A 10,470-nucleotide genomic window follows, 5' to 3' on the forward strand; every position below is an offset into this window, starting at 1 on the left:
CTAGTAGTAGGTTATGGTCTACTTTATCAAATGCTTTGCTGAAGTCCAAGTAAATTATATCGACAGCATTCCTCTGGTCCACTAATTCTGTCACTTTGTCAAAGAATGCAATGAGATTAGTCTGGCATGATCTGTTTTTGACAAACCCATGTTGGCTTTTGGTTATTACTTTGTTTGCTTCTAGGTGTTCAATGATTCATTGCTTGATTATCTTTTCCAGAATCTTCCCTGGTATCGAGGTCAGGCTGATAGGTCTGAGGTTTCCTGGATCTGTTTTTTTTACTTTTTTGAAGATGGGAACTACATCAGCTCTTTTCCAGTCCTCTGGCAGTTCCCCTGTGCGCCAGGATCTTTGAAAGATATAGTTCAGTGGTTCTGAGATCTCATCTGCCAGTTCCTTCAGAACCTTGGGGTGTAATCCATCCGGTGATTTGAACTTGTCTAGGGTAGACAGGTGTTCACTTACCATTTTTTCCCCTATTTTAACTTGTGTTCCTAATCTGTTTTTTGTGGTACTGTTTTTGATAGATTGGATTGTTTTTTCCTTTTGTGTAAAGACAAATGCAAAAAATGAGTTAAGTAGATCTGCTTTTTCCCTGTTGCTTGTCATCTTCTTGCCACTTTCTCCCAGCAATGGGCCAATTGTTTCCTTGACTTTTTTCTTGTTTTTAACATGTTGAAAGAAGCTTTTTTTGTTATTTTTTACTTTTGTTGCTAGCCTTTGTTCATTGTGAGCCTTAGTTTTCCTCACTTCATCTTTAAAGGCTCAGGCTATTTGCTCATATTCTGCCTTGTTATTTGCCCCTCTTTCCACTTTTTATCCTTGTACTTTTTGTCTTTCAGTTTGTCAGATAGTTCTTTATGCATCCATGCTGGTTTCTTTTGAGATCTATTATTTTTCTTCCTCACTGGTATTGTGCTAGACTGGGCTTTTATAATACAACAATGAAAGTTTGAAAGATAAACTATTTAGCAGCGGCTGAACCATGGACCACTTGCAATCTTACCTTTATTATCTAGAGGCCACTCTTCATAAAAGCAAAGAGGCCTTTTTTGCCTCTAGTTCTAGTAGGAGTAGACTAAAACAAGGTTGAAAAGTATGATTTACAGCAAAGGTCTCCAACCTCCAACAGACCAATATTGGTCCATGGTCTGTTAGGAGCCAAGCCACACAAGTGTCAGGTGAGTGAGAGAAGCTTCATCTACATTGGGATCTAGGTTGTGCACAAAATCATCCCTGCCCCAGTCCATGAAAAAATTATTTTGCATGAAACCAGCCTCTGGTGCCAAAAAAGTTGGGGACCACTGATTTATAGCATCATGGGGGGAGGGGAAAGGAGGAGAAAAAATTAGCAGCAAATAATTTTGGACTCAAGAAGCAGAATCAGATACTTAAAGATGAATTTAGAACTAAAGATGATAAATGAAAGGGCTGTTCTTTGAGGACGAATATTTTCCCTGCTGAGCTAAGCTCGGCTAGATTTTTGTTTTCCCCAAAGACTTCTCACTGTTTTTGTTGAAACACTAGTATTTTAACACCATTTAACACTATGTTCGGTTTTGGGGGCAACTACATAAAGGTGCATGTTGAGAATTTAAAACTTCATTTTTCACCAACTGTAAGCTGTGAGTGACTGCTTGTAATAAAAGCTGAAATAAAAAAAGAGATTTCTATGTTGAAATACCACTGGTACAGTGTCCTTTTAAAGTCAACTCTCAAGGCTTCTCTCAATGATTCAGAGTTTTTTTTCTCACTGTTATTTTATTTAATCTTGATATTTTGAAGAGGAAAACTTGGAGGACTGTATTTTAATACAAGATGATCACTCTATGTAAAGCAAGCTCTTATATAACTGGCATTTTAATTTGAGAGAAATCAATGTTATTGTACATTCTAACTACTTCACTGTTAAAGAGAATGAATAATAAAAAATCCTCTCAAGGTTCAGCAATACTATAGATTACATTATTCGTCAATAAATTTGCAGGGTTAACTTTTGTAACACATATTTGTGGACAACATTGTATATTAAAGTGTATTATTAAATTATATATGGAAAATTTCACAGCTTTCAAAGTATGAAAGAATTCTGATTTTTTTTTTCAGATAATCAATAGCCAAGATTGCTTGATTCAGATGGAAAGAATTGGCAATATGATTTAAAACCCTGGATTGAAGATATGAATTCATTTTCTAAACTATTTTTTATTCATATAGTTGAAATTTTACCAAGGAGTTAAGGTTTAATTTAAGATTTAAAAGCTGTTCCTTTAATTCAAAACACTTTTTTTAAAGATAGGATTTCTGTTTCTTTTTTCTTTATTAGTTTTTTCCATTTTTGCTTATTTTTGCCTATTTATTATATATTGTTGTATCTATCACCTTCTCACAATGATTTATAATCAAGCAAAAATGCATAAATTCACAACAAAAGTCAGTACTAAGCAGTTCTTGGAGCAAAAACATTCAAATGGCATTTCTTATATTTGTTAATATATATTTTTATTATCAGTATCATTATTGTTGTTGTTGTTATTTAAAACAGAATGGAATGGAATGGAATGGAATGGAATGGAATTCTTTATTGGCCAAGTGTGATTGGACACACAAGGAATTTGTCTTTGGTGCATATGTTCTCAGTGTACATAAAAAGACAAGATACATTCATCAAGAATCATAAGGTACAACACTTAATGATAGTCATAGGGTACAAATAAGCAATCAGGAAACAATCAATATAAATATTAATCATAAGGATACTAGCAACCAAGTTATAGTCATGCAGTCATAAATGGGAGGAGATGGGTGATAGGAACGATGAGAAGAGTAATAATAGTACTAGTAATGCAGCCTTAGTGAATAGTTTAACAGTGTTGAGGGAATTATTTGTTTAGCAGAGTGATGGCGTTCAGGAAAAAAACTGTTCTTGGGTCTAGTTGTCTTGATATGCAGTTCTCTATAGTGTTGTTTTGAGGGTAGGGGTTGGAACAATTTATGTCCAGGATGTGAGGGGTCTGTAAATATTTTCATAGCCCTCTTTTTGACTCGTGCAGTATACAGGTCCTCAATGGAAGGCGGGTTGGTAGCAATTGTTTTTTCTGCAGTTCTAATTATCCTCTGAAGTCTGGGTCTGACTTGTTGGGTTGCAAAACCAAACCAAACAGTTATAGAGGTACAGATGACAGACTCAATCATTGAACTGTATCAGCAGCTCCTTGGGCAGTTTGAGCTTCCTGAGTTGGCGCAAAAAGAACATTATTTGTTGTGCTTTTTTTATGATGTTTTTGATGTTAGGTGTTCATTGAGATATGATAGAACCTAGAAATTTGAAGATCTCTACTGTTGATACTGTGTTGTCTAGTATTGTAAGAGGTTACCACCTCTTACAATACTAGACAACACAGTATCAACAGTATGGGAGGGTTCCTCCTAAAGTCAACCACCATTTCTACGGTTTTAGAGTGTTCGGTTCCAGATTGTTCCAGTCTCACAATGAGGTTAGTTGTTCAACCTCCCATTTGTATGTGGATTCATCGTTGTCTCGAATGAGACCAATCACTGTTGTATCATCTTCAAATTTCAATAGTTTAACAGATGGATGCAGTCATTGGTATAGAGAGAGAAGAGAAGTGGAGAGAGCACACAGCCCTGGGGGGCTCCTGTGCTAATTTACAGGTACTGATGTGATTTTGTCTAGCTTCACCTGCTGCTTCCTGTCTGTTAGGAAGTTGGTGATCCACTTACAATTGTGTTCAGGTACCATTAGCTGATTTAGTTTAGTTAGAAGAATGTCCAGTATGATAGTATTGAACGCTGAACTAAAATCTACAAAGAGAACCTTTGTGTGGGCCTTTGGAGATTCAAGATGTTGTAGGATATAGTGCAGAGCCATATTAACAGCATCATCTGTTGATCTATTTGCTTTGTATGCAAATTGCAGAGGGTCTAACAGTGGATCCATGATGATTTTCAGGTGGAACATCACTAGCCTTTCAAAGGTTTTCATAACTACAGATGTTAGAGCAACTGGTCTGTAGTCATTCAGTTCCTTGATGGTGGGCTTCTTCGGCACTGGGATGATAGTATCTCAACAGATGACTCCCACCCAGTCAAAGACCTTGGAGTCTTCATATCCAATGACCTAAGTGCCAAAGCCCGCTGCAACTACATCGCAAAAAAGGCATTAAGAGTTGTTAACCTAATCTTACGTAGCTTCTTCTCCAGAAACACTACACTACTATATATAACATTTTATATTATAAAACATTTGCTAGACCAATACTTGAATACAGCTTGCCTGTCTGGAACCCATACCACATTTCAGACATCAATACAATTGAATGTGTCCAGAAATATTTTAGAAGAAGAGTTCTCCACTCCTCTGAAATACCTTATACCATCAGACTTGAAATCTTGGGTTTAGAAAACTTAGAACTCCGCCACCTTCGACAGGATCTATGTTTAACTCATAGAATCATCTATTGCAATGTCCTTCCTGTTGATGATTACTTCAGCTTCAATCACAACAATACAAGAGCAAAAAATAGATTTAAACTTAATGTTAACCGCTTCAATCTTGATTGCAGAAAATATGACTTCAGTAACAGAGTTATTAATGCTTGGAATACACTACCAGACTCTGTGGTATCTACTCAAAATCCCCAAAACTTTAACCAAAAACTGTCTACTGTTGACCTCACCCCATTCCTAAGAGGTCTTTAAGGGGCATGCATAAGAGCACAAACGTGCCTACCATTCCTGTCCTACTGTTTCCTTTCATTATATCCAATTTATATAGTTATTTCATACTTATACTCATATATATGCTTATATATTATATAGTTACTTCATGCTTATGCTTATATATACTGTTGTGACAAAATAAATAAATAAAATAAAAAAATAAAAAATAAAATAAAATAAAATAGCAGAGTGCTTGAAGCAAGAAGGAACATGGCACATTTCTAGTGATTTATTGAAGATTCGGGTGAAGATGGGGCCAATTAGTCAGCACAGATTTTTAAGCAACAAGGAGTTATGTTGTCTGGACCTGGTGCTTTTCCTGGCTTCTGTCTGTGAAATAGATCTTGTACTTCCTTTTCCGTGATCATCAGGGGTTGTGAACCCAATGGGATGGGGTCAGTTGTAGGACGTTTAGCTGTTATTGGTATATCTGAGTTGCAGTTGCAGTTTTTGTTTATACATTAATTAATTATATTATAAATTAAATTATATAATTAAATCGTAAGCAGAAATAAGTTAGCAGGGTATTTGGGTAATGATGATTTAATAGCTTGTCAGCTGCTGTAATGTTGCAATAGTGTAACGCTGTAACGATGATGCAATGGTAGCAATGAGTCAGCAGGGTTATTTGACTCTTTACCACCTTAAGAGACTATATTATAAGAGACACCTTGTTAAAGCGTTCTCTCTTTCTCCGTGTGTGCTTCCATGCCTATAATTGATGATGGATTGCCTGGTTTTGGCTAGTACGTGTTATGTATATATTCCTTGTAGATAAACCACTGTTTGAAAGACAAACCTGTTTACTGTATTTTGCTCCTGGTCACACTGTGCTCACTCTGACACAGGGCAACTATTAGAAGCATATATTAGGGCTGGAAATATTTAATTTTGATAGGGAGAGATTGGGAAAGATCATGTACATCTTTGTAATGAGACTTGGTCCTGGAGATCAGCCAGTTGTGATCTCAAGGATAGGAGTCAGAATGAGAGCAAGCAGGCTGCATTTGAATTCAATATCAAATGCAAAGTTTTTAGAACATGCTTGGGCCACAAACTCAGGAAAGGACTGGCTGTTTCGCATCCTGTTTAACAATTAAAAAAAAATCATATAGCTCAGAAAGAGCTATTTTTTTTATTTATTTTTTTCGAATTTATATCCCGCCCTTCTCCGAAGATTCAGGGCGGCTTACATTGTGTAAGGCAATAGTCGCATCCATTTGTATATTATATACAGAGTCAACTTGTATTGCCCCAACAATCTGGGTCCTCATTTTACCTACCTTATAAAGGATGGAAGGCTGAGTCAACCTTGGGCCTGGTGGGACTCGAGCCTGCAGTAATTGTAATTGCAGGCAGCTGTGTGTTCATAACAGGCTGCATTAGCCTGTTGAGCCACTTCCCAGCCCCTAAAGTTGTCAGTCAGTGGATAGCAGTATGTGAAAGACATACCTGCCACATCATCTCCACTATGAAAATATATTACACTTTTAAATGTTTTTAAACTTGCAGAGAAGCATAAGTAATCTGATGTAACTTTCATGCAAACCTCTTCTACTTTTTTCATTTCTTTTTTGAATTACGATGAACTTCTTGATTCTATCCATTCATAAGTATCCATTCAAGGTAATGTATTCTAGATTATCTGCACCTGCAGGGAATCATCATTTTCTCACCTGAATAGAAACATTGGGGTACTTTTAAACTTATTACATTATGTTTTTGAAGCACAGGTAGCAAACTTTCTACTATCACTTTAACATATTACAATATATTTTCTAATTAAAATCTCACTGCATTGGTTCATGTTTGTCTTGACTTTATAACCATTATTCTTAGCTGTCATAAGTTTGAAAATAAATGAAGTATATCAGCAGGTGCAGAATGTGCTTGGCTACTTACCTTCTTATATCTTGAGGTCATTTTATAATTGTCTTGATTTTTGCAGTCGAGATCTGGTGAATCACTCACTGGGCCAGTCCCAATTTAAGAGAAACCCCCAATTTGAAAAAATGGCAATGATAACTAAAAAGTTTTGACGTACTTTTAAAAGCCACAAAGCTTTATGATCTAAACTCTAAATCCTCACTTCTTATGAAAATTCTCTGAAGAGAGCCATCCCATCTTTTACAAGGTATTCCAGCGGTTGTCTGTCTCTGAATGGTCTGTTTGGTGGCAGCAGAGATGCAAGGTCTTTTTTTCCTACAGTATTTTTATCCCAGGGGAGAAAAGCTCCCGGATCGGACCAGATCGCGTGAACCAATAGCAATTTTTGTCAATAGGTTGGCAATCCGGTAGCGTTGGCGGAGCAAACCAGGAAGTAATGTGTTTTTTACCTTCTGAGCATGCGCAAAAGGTCTGCCCATGCGTGTGACACATGCACACAGAGTGTGCACTTAGTAGATTTTACCTCTGCTTCATCCTATGGAAATTTCCAACCTATGGAAATACCTTCCTCCAAGGTTACAATCTGCCGCCGCCTCCTCCTTAGTCATCAGGAAGCAAGTGACAACCATCCTCTTTTGTTAAGTCCTTTGAAGCAGGGGTCTCCAACCTTGGCAACTTTAAGCCTGGTGGACTTCAACTCCCAGAATTCCCCAGCCAGCAAAGCAAAGTTGGCTGGGGAATTCTGAGAGTTGAAGTCCGCCAGGCTTAAAGTTGCCAAGGTTGGAGACCCCTGCTTTGAAGAATAGTGTGAATGAAGTGTGCCCTCTTTTTTTTCCTGAGTGTTAAGTTATATTTGAAAAGCTTAGGTGTCCTAAACTTTAGGGCTCTATAATCTATGCTGGTGTAGAAAGTTAGCACCCACCCTTCTCCTAGAAAAATGAAATATTCTAGAAAATATTAAAAAGGCAGAATATTATATTTCCCTGGATGAGAAATGGAGAAACATGGTTTTTTTTTTAGGCAGGAAGCAGACTCACTCTTAATAGCCCCCACCCTTCTCAATAGCCCACAGCAGATATCAGCACTTAAGAGATAAAGAGAGGCCTATTCATAAGCAACTACCCTCACCCAAGACCAAGAAAGGTAGGATTAGCCCTCAGCCATAATAGAAATTGCCCAAAGCCCCTTCATTACATCACCCAGCACAGTTCAACCAAGTTTGACTCAGAAAACCTACATGGTTAGCAGCCAATAGCTTATCACAGGAACAGGAAGCTAAAATTCAAAGCCCAATCTATATCTATATCTATATCTATATCTATATCTATATCTATATCTATATCTATATCTATATCTATATCTATATCTATATCTATATCTATATCTATATCTATATCTATCTATCTATCTATCTATCTATTCTGAGGTTTTCACTGGTGTTTGTATGTAGGTCTTTGGTTATTTGTGTTTTCTCCCACGTAAAATTGGAAGTGTCTTGGCAACATTTCAACAAAGTCTCATTTGTCATCTTCAGGCTGGTGTTTACAGCTTTGTGCTTCTAGGAGCAATGGTTTTCTAGGAGCATTGCTCCTAGAAGCACGAAGCTGTAAACACCAGCCTGAAGATGACGAATGAGACTTTGTCGAAATGTCGCCAAGACACTTCCAATTTTACGTGGGAGAAAACACGAATAACCAAAGATAGATAGATAGATAGATAAATAGATAGATAGATAGATAGATAGATAGATAGATAGATAGATAGATAGATAGATAGATATGCAGTTTTTGGTATGTTCGGATCTTTTCCCGTGTAAGATTGGAAGTATTTAGGTAACGTTTCAATGAGATCTCTCTTTCCCCCTCTCTTTCTCTCCCTCCCTCCCTTCCTCCCTCCTTCCCCCCCCCTCTCTCCCCCCCCCCACATGTGTTTGACTGCCCAGGACCTCAAACCATGTAGTCCTGTTCACCAGTGGTGGGATTCAAGTAATTTAACAACCAGTTCTCTGCCCTAATGATTTCTTCCAACAACCAGTTTGGCAAACTGCTCAGAAAGTTAACAACTGGTTCTCCCGAAGTGGTGCAAACTGGCTGCATCCCACACTGCTGTTCACCATTAAAACCATCTTTCCAAGCAGTCTCCATGTTTCCTGTATCTTTCTCCCCACTTGGAACTGAACCCTGATGGACATTTCTTCCAAAACTGGTTATTATCATTAGTTTTATAGAAGTGTTATTGTTATGAGCTGCCCACAGTCTGGTGAAGTGAACAATATGAAAGTAATATAAAACAAATGAATATTTTAAATATTCTTTTCAAAAACATCCTCCCTATTTCAACTCTCAGCTCCACTGTAGGTCCTGCTTTGTATTCTAGCAGTAGCTAAGAGAAATTGTATGGTTAAAAATAGATAAGATATTTTATCAAATTTCCCAAAGCTCTTGAAGTTCAAAACTTCTCTTCTCTTCTCTCTGCTTTCCTTAGGAAGGCCTGTTTGTTACATTTCTGTCCTCCCCAATATTTTTTTTTTCCTAAATAAATTATGACAATGGAATTAATAAAGTACCCATGTCCATGATATACAACTCTGCAGATGGTCAATATTTTGAATACACATAATGAAGCTGATTCAGAACTACTTTCAGGTAGCCATCTATGAGGCTTTGACAGTATAGTGACTGCAACCACCAATCATCCTGAATGTAAGCCATGTCAATTAATAACCAGAATTTTGGTCCCTATTCTAGAACTGCCAGAATGATTAATGCTGCATTCATCATAAAGAAAGCCATTGGAGACTGCAAGTGTATATGAATGTCAATTAGAAAAAAACAGCAGTTATTCATTTAATATACCTGCAGCTTTTCAATCTTCCTTCACCCCAAAGCTGCCCCACCAAGTAGGTTTAAACATATTGGCTATATCCAGGGGTGAGATGCTCTCGGTTCGGATCGGATCATCAGATCTGGTAGTGATGGCGGTGGGTGGTTCAGGGGAACACGTAGCAAAAATCCCTGCCCACCCCCACCCTCATCTATGCCAGCTGAGCCGCGAGATCATCAGAAGTTTGGGTTTTTTTACTTTTAAAAGCATTTTTTCTTCAGCCGAAAAAATGCTTTTAAAAGTTAAAAAAAAAGACTCTGATGTGCACGCTATTCAGCTGGGATTGTCAGAGTCTTTTAAAAGCATTTTTTCTACAACCTCTTGTCGTGTCCCACTCCTCCGCTGACTGCCGGGTCAGGGAAATCCGAATCAGGTGTGCCTCTGCAGCTCTGCCAAAGTCCTAGCAAAGTCCTCAGGGCAGGCAGGAGACCAGAAAGTGACTTCAGCAAGATATGTTTAGACTTTGCCTGACTCAGAGACTGCCAGAAAGCAGATCCTTTATAAAGGCCATGGGGTGTGGCTCCATGACTCAGCACTTATCCAGGCCTGCCCTTCCCTTCCTTCTGACGCCGCCGCCTATCAATCCTTCTGAAGCGAGGGTCACTCCAATCGGCAGCTGTTGATAATAGACCTTCCTCAGGCTCACATGCTGTGGAGGAGGGGGAGGGGTCTAGTTGCTCCGTTTGCCTGGGCATGGAGCCAGAGCTGGGGGCTGGAGATACTTGCTCTTCTTCAGCCTGTCTGGGCATGGAGCCAGGGCTGGGGCCGGGAGGTGCCCCCTCCTCAGCCTGTCTGGGCATGGAGCCAGGGCTGGGGCCGGGAGGCATGCTAGGACATTCTTCAGCATTCGGAAGCAGATAAGCAGACCCCGGCTGTGGTGGTGAGATCGGACGAGACACAACACCTCTTCAGCCGAAGAAGTTGTAGAAAAAATGCTTTTAAAAGTTAAAAAAAAA

This window comes from Ahaetulla prasina, chromosome 4 (genome assembly GCF_028640845.1).
Source record: "Ahaetulla prasina isolate Xishuangbanna chromosome 4, ASM2864084v1, whole genome shotgun sequence".
Taxonomy (NCBI): domain Eukaryota; kingdom Metazoa; phylum Chordata; class Lepidosauria; order Squamata; family Colubridae; genus Ahaetulla; species Ahaetulla prasina.